The sequence below is a fragment of the Arvicanthis niloticus genome, chromosome 13 (genome assembly GCF_011762505.2).
Source record: "Arvicanthis niloticus isolate mArvNil1 chromosome 13, mArvNil1.pat.X, whole genome shotgun sequence".
Lineage (NCBI taxonomy): Eukaryota > Metazoa > Chordata > Mammalia > Rodentia > Muridae > Arvicanthis > Arvicanthis niloticus.
This window is the reverse complement of record NC_047670.1, coordinates 74,553,459-74,565,003: the sequence shown is the minus strand read 5'-3', so window position 1 is coordinate 74,565,003 and position 11,545 is coordinate 74,553,459. Positions and strand designations below refer to the sequence as shown.

Genomic DNA, 11,545 nt, shown 5'->3' with positions numbered 1-11,545 from the left:
AACTACTAGATGCAGTTTCCTTGGAGAGGCCCCAGGAGTGGAGCTGCTCTTCTGTGTCCTTCCCCAACACACAGCCTGCAGGCTAAGTTTCCGAAACACTGGCTGCAAATAAATTGCTGAAGTTTTAGCTTCTCTTGCGCAGCAGATCAGTGAGAGGTAGGAGATTGCCCTGTGTAAACTAGAAAAGTTTTCTGTCTGTAGTGGTTCTGGTGTCTTTGGCTTATACCTTGTCAGACTTGGCCCTCTGCGGGAACCCTCAATGGTGTCCTTGCACCTCCCTCCCTCCATTCCTGCTCCCATCCAATGTGGGGGGTTCTGTTCCTGTGATTGTTTAGGGCTTCCTTTCCCCCCATAACTTCCCATGCTTAGCTGCACTGCTCTGGTGTGTTCTCTGTGTGTTCTTTGTGTGTTCTCGTTTCATCTCTGAAATGGTGTTTTTCATGTCTGCACGATCAAGTACTGGACACCCAGCTGTTACACCAATGTAGTAAGTATTCATTATAAACCCAGGTGATGGGCTGAGGACAGAGGAATACAGGTTACTGGCAGGACACTTGTTTACTATGTGTTACACCTTGTACCCCAAAACAAGACAGAGCAACCCCCCTCTGATGTTCAGAACTCAGGATCTGCAAAGATCGATAACCCTTTATGGAGAAAGCTTCTGTTGATGCAGGAATAACAGTGGCAGTGTACAGTCATTTGCTGAGCACTTCTGTGGAGCCAGGCATTCTGTCTGATGCTTTCCCACGTGTTTAAAACCAACTTTATTTAAATTAGATGCGTCTACATAAATTAGACGCTTCTGTAAGGGAAACTGGTCAGGAGAGAAGCTGATTTTTCCAGGTTGGATGTACAGACAGAGCAAAGAGTCACTCAGGGTTAGCACCCTGACATTCCCTTATTCTTTCTTTCTTTCTTTTTCTTTCTTTTAAGATTTAATTATTTTATATATGTGAGTACACTGTAGTTGTCTTCAGACACATGAAAAGAGGGCATCTGATCCCATTACAGATGGTTGTGAGCCACCATGTGATTGCTGGGAATTGAACTCAGAACCTCTGGAAGAGCAGTCAGTGCTCTTAACTGCTGAGCCATTTCTCCAACCCCAGCACCCTAACTTTCATCTTCTCTATTCTTAAATCCCTCATTCTTGTATAGGATAAAACATTTGTAATTATTTAACAGATATACCATAGAAGTTACCTTTTGGCATGGCTGCTTTTATTTCTTGTTAGATTTATTTTGTCTTTATTTTATGTGTTTGAGTGTTTTATCTTCATGTCCCTGTCTCTCTCTCTCTCTCTCTCTCTCTCTCTCTATATATATATATATATATATATATATATATATATATATATATACACATACACATGTATGTATATATACATACATACACACACATGTTGAGGGCCGACTTTTACCAGAAAGCGGCTATCAGCTTTGCAGCATCTTGAGCCATATACCCTGACATGAGATTTGGATTAAAATAGCCTACAACAGCTGAGCACACTCCGATAATCTTGGTTTAGATACCTTGGGTGTGTGAGATTAAAGGTGTGTGAGATTAAAGGTGTGTAATTTAAGAGTGTGACTTAGAAGTGTAGAGATCAGAGTTAGAGACAAGTCCTAAGGGCATGATTAAAGGTGTGACCAAAAGACATGGCTTAGAAGTGAGACATATAAAGGCGAGAGGCAGACAGAAGACAAAACAGAGAATCAGACAGGAGAGAGAGAATCAGACAGAGAACAGAGAATCAGACAGGGCAGAGAGAATGAGATACTTTAGAGAGAACAACTTGGAGTTAGTTATTAGACATTAGGCACTTGGCACTTGGAAGAAAAACTTGGAACTTGGAGGCACTAGAAACTAGGAACTAGGGACTAGGAACTCAAGACTTGGGACTTGGAGAGAAGAGAGACTGAAGAATAAGCGGGATTGAATCACACTCTGTCTGGTCTCCATTCTTTGAGTCCATCCTCATTGTCTCTCTTGCTGAACCCCGACCTGCGGACCGGAGCGGCAGCTTGAGCCGGGATACAGTGGCCGCCAAGCATGCAGTGGAGAGGGCCTCAACATTTTAGGCCGCCCAAAGTGGGGCAGCCTAGGCTGCAACATTTTTGGCCACCCAACACAGGGCAACCCGGGCCTCAACATTTTGTCAGGCCGCGACATACACACACACACATACACACACACACACACACATGTATGTATGTATGTATGTATGTATGTATGTGTGTATGTATGTATGCCTGGTGCCTGCAGAGGTCAGAAGAGAGCATCAGATCCTCTGGAGCTGCCTTACAGACACTTGTGTGTGGCCATGTGTGGGTGCTGGAAGCTAAACCCAGGTCTTCTGCAAGGGAGCCAGGGTTTTCAGCCACTGAGCCATCTCCTTGGCCTCTCTGTTGCTCTCCTGACAGTTTCCCCTGTGGAAGATGTCAGCATTCTCTGCAGGTGGCCTATGTTGTTTCCTGAGCATCTCCTGGTAGACATGAGGCTCTGAGCACCATCTCCACAGCACGGGTTTGGATGAGGTGACAGTTGAGCATGGCTGCTGCCCAACCCTGACAGGTCACACTCCCAGGAAGTGGTGTCTATCTGAGCTCTGGGTAGAGCCCGAGGCATTTCTTAGTCTTTCAGGGATCTCCACTCAGTCAGTTCTGATCCTTGCTTGCTATGAGACTGTTAGAGTTTACTACAGGACATTATATTTCAACAGACAGAGGACTGAGTGGAAGGACACTGGGCGAGATTGTCTAAGATTGTCTTTCTTCTCAAGGCAGAGGCATCTAGGTTTGCACTAATTTTTTTAAATTTTCTTTTACTTTATAGGGATGGGTGTCTGGCTGCATATATGTCTGTGTACCAGGTGTGTGCCCGCAGCCCACAGAGGCCAGGAGAGGGTGTCAGATCTCCTGGCACTAGAGATCATGTGGGTTTTGGGAATCAAATATCAACCCTCTGCAAGATGGAGCAACAGCTCTCTGAACTGCTGAGCCATCTTTCCGGTCCACTGTGCACTCCCGTGTAGGTCAGAAAACATGTGGGGACTGGTTTTGTCAGACATTGATCAGGTTGCCAGGCTTGGCAGCAAGTCATCTCATGGGCATCAGCTCTGCTCTCATTTATTTGGTTTTCCAAGACAGGGTTTCTCTGTGTAGCCCTGGCTGTCCTAGAACTCGCTCTGTAGACCAGGCTGGCCTTGAACTCACAGATCAACCTGCCTCTGCCTCCTGAGTGCTAGGATTAAAGGAATGTGCCACCATGCAAAGGAAGCTTTGCATGAGTTGTCACTGAGGGATTTTAGGCAGGATGTAGCAGAGGCTAGGTGTGAAAGGGTCAAGCTGGAGGCCGGTCAATGCCCGCAGAGCAATGGGTCCAGAAGCAGTGGAGGGACACTGGTGTGGAAGGGAAGCGAGGAGGAGAAATCTAAGATGACATTTTTCAGCTTGAGCAACAGTGACAGAAGTTGTTGCCAGATAAAAACTGCAAAATGAGCAGATTGGGATAAGAAAAGGCCCTGTTAAAATCGTCAGGAGTGAATGGCAACAGGCCAGGATGGCAGGACAGTGAGCATGGCAGTGAGTGGAGTCACATGCTCTGCTCCTGGAAAGAGAGGAGCTAGGGTGGGTGAGTTCTCCAAGACAGACTGGTGGGTGGAGACAGAAATAGCAGGCTGGTGGGTGGAGACAGCCTGGTGGGTGGAGACAGTCACTTCTAAGTTGAGAACAGGTTTAGTGGAAAAGGTCAAAGACTAAGAGGTCTTCATGGGCCCAGGAGTTTAATGTTTTACATATGGCATTGGGAGGTGTTGACACAATGCTTACACAAATGCTTGGCGTGTGTTTTCTCCTGAAATGTGTGTTGATTATAGGCTTCTCAGGCTTCTCACACACCAGACAAGCACTGTGCCATGAAGAAGCTTTTCTACCTGCAGGAACAATGAGGAGGATGAGGATGAGGATAGGAATGTGGATGTGGATGTGGATGAGGATGTGGATGTGGATGAGGATGTGGATGAGGATGTGGATGTGGATGTGGATGTGGATGAGGATGTGGATGTGGATGAGGATGAGGATGTGGATGTGGATGTGGATGAGGATGTGGATGTGGATGAGGATGAGGATGTGGATGTGGATGTGGATGAGGATGAGGATGTGGATGAGGATGAGGATGTGGATGTGGATGTGGATGAGGATGTGGATGAGGATGAGGATGTGGATGTGGATGTGGATGAGGATGTGGATGTGGATGTGGATGAGGATGTGGATGTGGATGTGGATGAGGATGTGGATGTGGATGAGGATGAGGATGTGGATGTGGATGTGGATGAGGATGAGGATGTGGATGTGGATGTGGATGAGGATGAGGATGTGGATGTGGATGTGGATGAGGATGTGGATGTGGATGAGGATGTGGATGTGGATGTGGATGTGGATGTGGATGTGGATGAGGATGAGGATGAGGATGTGGATGTGGATGTGGATGTGGATGAGGATGTGGATCTGGATGTGGATGAGGATGAGGATGAGGATGTGGATGTGGATGTGGATGAGGATGTGGATGAGGATGAGGATGAGGATGAGGATGTGGATGTGGATGAGGATGAGGATGAGGATGTGGATGTGGATGAGAATGTGGATGTGGATGTGGATGTGGATGTGGATGTGGATGAGGATGTGGATGAGGATGAGGATGTGGATGAGGATGAGCATGTGGATGTGGATGTGGATGTGGATGTATATAGATGTTTTGCATGCATGTTCAGTGCTCATCCAGTGCCTCGGGACACCAATAGAGGGTGTCATAACCGTGGAACTGGAGTTACAGATTGTTGTGAGCTGCCATGTGGGAGTTGGGGACTGACGCTGGCCCTCGGGAAGAGCAGTGATCTTCACCACTGAGCCTTCTCTCTGGCCACTTGGTTATCCCTGTTACTTTAAAAGAGAAGACCTACATTTTTTTTCTTAGATTCTCAAGGTTATCTGTGTTCTCTCCACAAAAGTTAAGGATTGGACCCAGTTTTTACCATTTTAGAGCACTTCTAAAATGAGCATTTCCCCGCATGCTTGTCATCCGTGGGTGAACAGATGGCAATTGTTTCTTTTTAGTTGAACCAGTGAGCTTCAAGTTCAGTGAGAGACACTGGCTCAAAAAAAAAAAAAATGGTGAAGCTGCTTGTGGTTACACACACTTTTAATCTCAGCACTCAGGAGGCAGAGAGAGAGAGAGGCAGGTAGATATCTGAGTTCAAGGCCAGCCTGGTCTTCAGAGTGAGTTCCAGGACAACCACACAGATAAACCCTGTCCTAAGGAAAGAGGGAGGAAGGAAGGAAGGAAGGAAGGAAGGAAGGAAGGAAGGAAGGAAGAAAAGAAAGAAAGAGAAAAGAAAGAGGGAAAGGAAGGAAGATAGATAGACAGACAGACAGACAGACAGACAGACAGATAGATAGATAGATAGATAGATACAAAATAATAGTAAGAGATAGCAGTTGGATTTGGGTTCAGATTTTGTTCCCCTCCCTCCCCCTACTTCCTAAAGCCGGGAAAGCACTGAAGAATCAGTCGACAGACAGCTCTAAATGCTGAGAGGAGCAGCTGAAGGTCGTTCTCATGATGGATGAGCGAGTGTCTTTGTAATTGTGCGTGCAGGATCAGCCAAGAGTAACTGTTAAGAGCCTTGGCGATGGCTCAGCTGATGGAGGTGCTTGTGTGTAAACCTGAGTGAGCTGAGTTCCAACACCAGGCCCCACAAGGTGGCAGGAGAGAACCAGCCTGGAGAGCTGTCCTCTGGCTGCCACATGTACCAGTGTGTGCAGGCCTGCACGTGCACAATAAAATAAAAACAGTGCGTTTCAGGCCAGTGAGAGCCTGTCTTGAAAAATAACAAGAGGTAAATAATTAAATGAATCTGCTCCTGGGACTGAGGTATAGGTAGACCCTGGCAATGGGCACGTGCTGGTGGCATGCCATCAATCAACAGGGTCTCTAAAGTGAGTCTGTTGCGGTAAATCTCCTGCCCATAGGGAGTCCATAGAATAAAGACACAAGTCAATAAATATAAAATGAATGCTGCATGCCTAGATTGGGCAGATTTACCATTAAACTACACTATTCCCCGGCTAAAAGAGCTCTTAACAACTTGCGGTTTCCTAGGTCAAGGTCTTCTTCGTCTCTCCACCAACTACCCTCTGCTTCCACCAATTCCTCCTCCTCACTCCAACTGCTCTCCTGGTCTTCTCCTCTTTCCCTGCCTCTGGCTCCTCCCACTCCTCTTCCACTGCCCAATCACTGGCTGTAGCCTTTATTTAACAAATTTGATTGGACAGAAGGTTTACAAGATTCACTCCTCCTTCGCAGCCTCTCCCAGGAGTGGAATTACCATGACAACAAGAGGCTAGAGCTATCCACCACATTTCCCCCTTTGTCCAATAAAAAAAATTTTTTTTCTTTTCACATATTAATTGAACACTAACTATATTACCATGTTGTGATTGTTAAAGTACAAGATAAACCTAACACCCAGTCCATCATTTTTGTTAACTAAATAGAATTTTTGCCATCTCCCTCAATTAAAAAATTTAGTTCTGAACCTGGCTTATGTCCTGTCTTCAGAATGAATAGCATCTGAAAACCAGCCTCTCAAAGTAAATAGCCTGGGTTGGCTGTGAGATTATAAATCTTCAACCCCATCAGAAATCCAGAATGACTCAGTTAAATAAAGATATGGGAGGCACAAAGCGTGGCTTCTAAAACTCAGCCAATTTAAATAGACCACTGAACATCTAGACAGTTCCTTATTTCAAAACGTTGGAGCATCTGGTCTTCAGCCTTCTGGCCCAGGATCATCTGACAGACCTAGTGATTCAGAATTACTAAGGGCTGATTACTCTGTCTTGGCAGATATAATCAGTCGACTATTCCACAAGTGTGTTTCTTTTTTGCACAATATTTTGTCTGTAGATGAAAAGAGGCAATTCTTGCCTAGTGACTGTCATACCACAACTGGAGTAACTCCAAAGATGCTCAATTTCTTCTTAGAATCCAAGACTGGGAAGCTGTCAGGATCAGATAGGTCTCCAATAAAATAAATGTTTATATAAGAATGTTTGTAATGTCAATTCTATGGATTTCTGACGTTTTTGAAAATCAACTATGTAAGGCAATCTGAACAGTTGTCTGTTAATTCCTTTCCACTATTTCTAATTAAAATCTAGAAAACATCCTAACAGTAAGCAATGAGCCATGCAATTACCATAGGCCTCTGACTCACAAGCCAACCATCTCAAATCAAGTGTTTTTTTTTTTTTTTTTTTTGATTAAAAAGAACTGGATCTAAGCCTTGTATTTCTAAATAAGATATATAGGCACAATGCCTACATGAGAGTAATATATTAATCCCACTTTTGTATTAATAAGAAACTTACGCCAGTGAAAACCCTAAATTTGTATAAAATAAATTCCATATCAGTGTAAGAGATTATAATTTCAACCTTGTAACTATCATAAAGATTTCTTACCAATGTAAGATATACCTATTTTTTTAAACTGGGTCTAAGCTTTGTATTTCTAAATGAGTTATACAGGCACAATGCCTATATAAGAGTAAAATATTAATCCCACTTAATTCCTGAGATTTAGTTCTCTAATTCCCTTCCTGTCTGAAGCTACATTTGTAAAGTATTCCTTAAATTACAACACATGTATAATTTACAAAGTAACCAGAACCATCCACCCCAACATAAGGAACTGGGGCGATGATCTCCTTTTGTCTGCTTCTAGCTGAATTGGGGCGAAGAATTCCCATCTGGGGGCCCAAAGGGAAACAGGAAAATTGGCTTAGTCAAAGGAGAGCTAGCTGGCATCATTTGCCTTGAAGTCACTGTGTACTGAGAAAGTTCATAGCAAAGCTGACACCATAACTGTTACAGTCAGAAAGGCTGGACAGGCAAGCTAGATGTTCTGGAAAAGTTCTGGAAGCAAGTCCTTAAAAGAAGCGGCTTCGATGCAGTTGCAGTAGAATCAAGCACGAAGCTGGAATAGGAGGTCCCAGAGATTCAGCATCCCCGAGTATAAATCATGCTAGGGCTGAGTTTCTCTTCTTTCATCCTGTAACATATAAAACTTAAAAGCAACAGGTAGTTTTATAAAAACATTCACGTGGAACGTGTAGGGCACACAGCTTTGTCAATGAAGATCAATAAAGAAAGGCCACTGCCCTCTTCAGTTTAGTTTGATCACTTAATCAAACTATAATATAACTTATATACATGCTGTCATAAAGGATGGCATGTATTAAGTCATGAGAAATTATTACTCAATTAAATGTTCTTGGCTTTGTATTGACATTTTAGTCCCAGCCAGTTAAGTCCATATAAGAGACATAACACTATATATATATACATCACCCATTTGGTTGGTTGAGTTAGTCTCCCTTTTCTTCTGTGTCCACTAGTGCTTCAGGGGGTCTCCCTTTGTCATTTCTGATCTTTATCATTTTGGAAGGAACCCACAGGTTTTCTTTTCCTGTGGAAACATAAACATAACCTCTCCCCCAGCGTAACACATTTCCCACTTTCCATTCTGACGTCATAATATCCTTAATATAAACAGGTTGATTTAGTTCCGAAGTTTTTTCCACCATCCAATGTCTCTCAGCAGCTGTGGTGTTTTGTTCATTAGCATTTAAAAAATTTAGAGTTAATAAAGCACTATGTAATCTATCTTTGGGGGCTCTTATTGATCCCTTTTGCCTATTAAGCATCTCCTTTAGAGTTCGATTGGATCTCTCCACAACTGCTTGTCCCGTAGGATTATGTGATATGCCTGTAACATGTTTTATATTATAATATGTAAAAAACTTCTCCATCTTATTAGAGGTATATGCTGGACCATTGTCTGTTTTAATTTGTATGGGTATTCCCATAATGGCCATGACTTCTAACAAATGTGTAATTACAGAGTCAGCCTTTTCTGATGCCAAGGCAGTTGCCCATTGAAATCCTGAATATGTGTCTATAGTATGGTGCACATATTTCAGTTTACCAAACTCTGTAAAATGAAAGACATCCATTTGCCAAATGTCATTTCTTTGAGTACCCTTAGGGTTAGTTCCTGTAGGCAAAGGAGTTTGGTTATATAATGAGCAAGTAGGGCATTGCCTCACAATTTCCTTGGCTTGTTGCCAAGTAATAGAGAACCCTTTCTTTAAACCTTTGCTGTTAACATGATGTTTTTTATGAAATTCTGAAGCCTCTAGCACGCTTCCTATCAATAGCTGGTCGATATCATTATTACCTTGTGCTAGAGGGCCTGGCAGACCTGTATGGGATCTTATGTGTGTGATATATATTGGGTTACTTCTATTTCTAATAATTTGTTGTAGTTTAATAAATAATGAGGTCTCTAGGTCTAGTAACCTAGAGGAAGGTTTCCTCCTTACCTAGAGAGTTGCCTCGTTACCTAGAGAGTTGCCCAGTTACCAAGAGAGTTACCTCCTTAGAGAGTCCTCAGAGCATTTTCAGGCATCAGGGACTGGCTGGGTCAGAGCCTGGTGTCTGGGAAGTCACTTGCCTGCTGAGTTGACTCTTCCTTGCCAGCCTCAGATTCCAGGTCTTTATAAAAACTGAATGGCAGCTGCCAGGTGGTGGCGCCTTTAATCCCAGCACTTGGGAGTCAGAGACAGACAGCTCTCTGAGTTCGAGGCCAGCCTGATCTACACAATAAGTTCCAGGAGAGCCAGGGCTACACGGAGAAACCATGTCTCAAAACAAACAGTAAGTTGGTTATTCTGGAGGTTTGTGGCCAGGTAGCAGCTGGTTGGTCCCTTTTCCCTCACCAGGTGTAGCTGCACCTGCCTTTTTGTCATGCTGTGTCACTTGGGTTGTTACTGGAGGACTTAGGGCACAAGCCCTGTGTAGCAAGACATTTTCTTGCTACATTATATTTTGCAATAAAGCTTGGTATTGGAAGGAGCTTAGAGCTGGGTGGAGCTAAGAGGGAGGAGGAGGAGAGAGAGAAAGAGGGTTAGAATGCTAGCTGCTATGGAGGAGGAGGGATGTGCCAATAGCCATCCTGGGTAACAATTTATACAAAAGGTTAGATATTGGGTAATTGTGTGGACCTCGTGTTAATTGAACATTTCTAAACATATAAATCTGTTGGGTTAATCATAAGCTTCAGCATTTTACTTTGCTGGGTTATTGGGAGGCGGGTCCACTGATCACCAGGTGGTTATGGAGGTAAAGGAGCTGAAGGCTCCAGGGAAGAGAGAGCCGGAGCGGGAATCACTGCTGTTAGTCCCTACTGGGACAAGCTCGAGAGACTAGCCCGGCCAGGCCAGCTAAGGGACTCCGGCCCTGTGGGAGAGCCTGGCGAGATAATAAGGACCCCCACCTGGGACCAAGCGGTCTGGTACCCAGCTTTAGAGCAGGAACATGGCAGTTAAGCCAGGAGCCAGCTGCAGTCTTTTCTAAATATCTTCCTATTCAGCCCTGGGTCCAGAAGTCCACAAGCCCTAAGCTAAACCAGCTAAAGACAATAGAGAATGATTAGACTATGTAGGCAGGTTGGACATACAGAAAATTGGTTCAGTGACCTCAGGTCCATCTTCCAATGGATTAACATGATCTTGGTTTGTTTTGTTGGTTTTGTTGTTGTTTGTTTGTTTGTTTTGAGACAAAGTTTCTCTCTGTGTAGCCGTGGCTGTCCTGGAACTCACTCTGTAGACCAGGCTGGTCTTAAACTCACAGAGACCTGCCTGCCTCTACCTCCCCAGCACTGGGATTAAAGGTGTGTGCCACCACCACCCAGCAGGCTGACATGATTTAAATAGAAAAGAATGGGGGTGGAGAGATGGCTCAGTGGTTATGAACATTACCTGTTCTTGCAGAGGATTCAGGTTTGATTCTTACACCCCTGTGGTGTCCCACAATCTTTTGTAACTTCGGTTCCAGAGGGCTGGCGCCATCTTCTGGCCTCCTTGGGTACCATACATGCATGCGACATACAAAACACCCATAAACATAAATTAATCAGATAAAACTTAAAAATTAAATAAATGAAGAGTTGGGGGCAGGGGGAAAAGTGTGTATGATTAAGCAGTCCTGGTCACGGCCTGGTCTGGTAGAGCCTGTGTCAGTTTGCTTCTGCACAGAGAGAGAGGAGCTCTCGCTGCCTGGGGTCGGGGACAAGCTGGTTTTCTGGGAGCTTACCATGCTCTAAAATACAGCCTGACCTCAGAGACAGTTGTCCTGCACTGGCCCAGAAGGCTCTGCTCCTGTCATCTAAGGTGACTGCATGAGAAATCTTCCTGATGTACGAGGTTGTTTCCAATTTGACAGCAGAATAAAGTCTAAAGAGACAGAGCAGCAGAGATGAGTCCCAGGGGACCCTTCACAGTAAAATGGGGGTGGGGGGATAATCAGTTGCATGGGGCTCCTGAGAGGTTAGTTTTTTTTGTTTGTTTGTTTTCTTTTGTTTTTGTTTTGTTTTGTTTTGTTGTTTTTCCGAGACAAGGTTTCTCTGTGTAGCCCTGGC

General features: G+C 44.3%; 1 protein-coding gene across 1 annotated transcript in view; it reads right to left on the bottom strand.

The window, feature by feature from the left end:
* Positions 1-11,545, bottom strand: part of Tmt1a (thiol methyltransferase 1A) — a 29,632-nt gene that overhangs the window by 6,234 nt on the left and 11,853 nt on the right. The window lies entirely within an intron of this gene.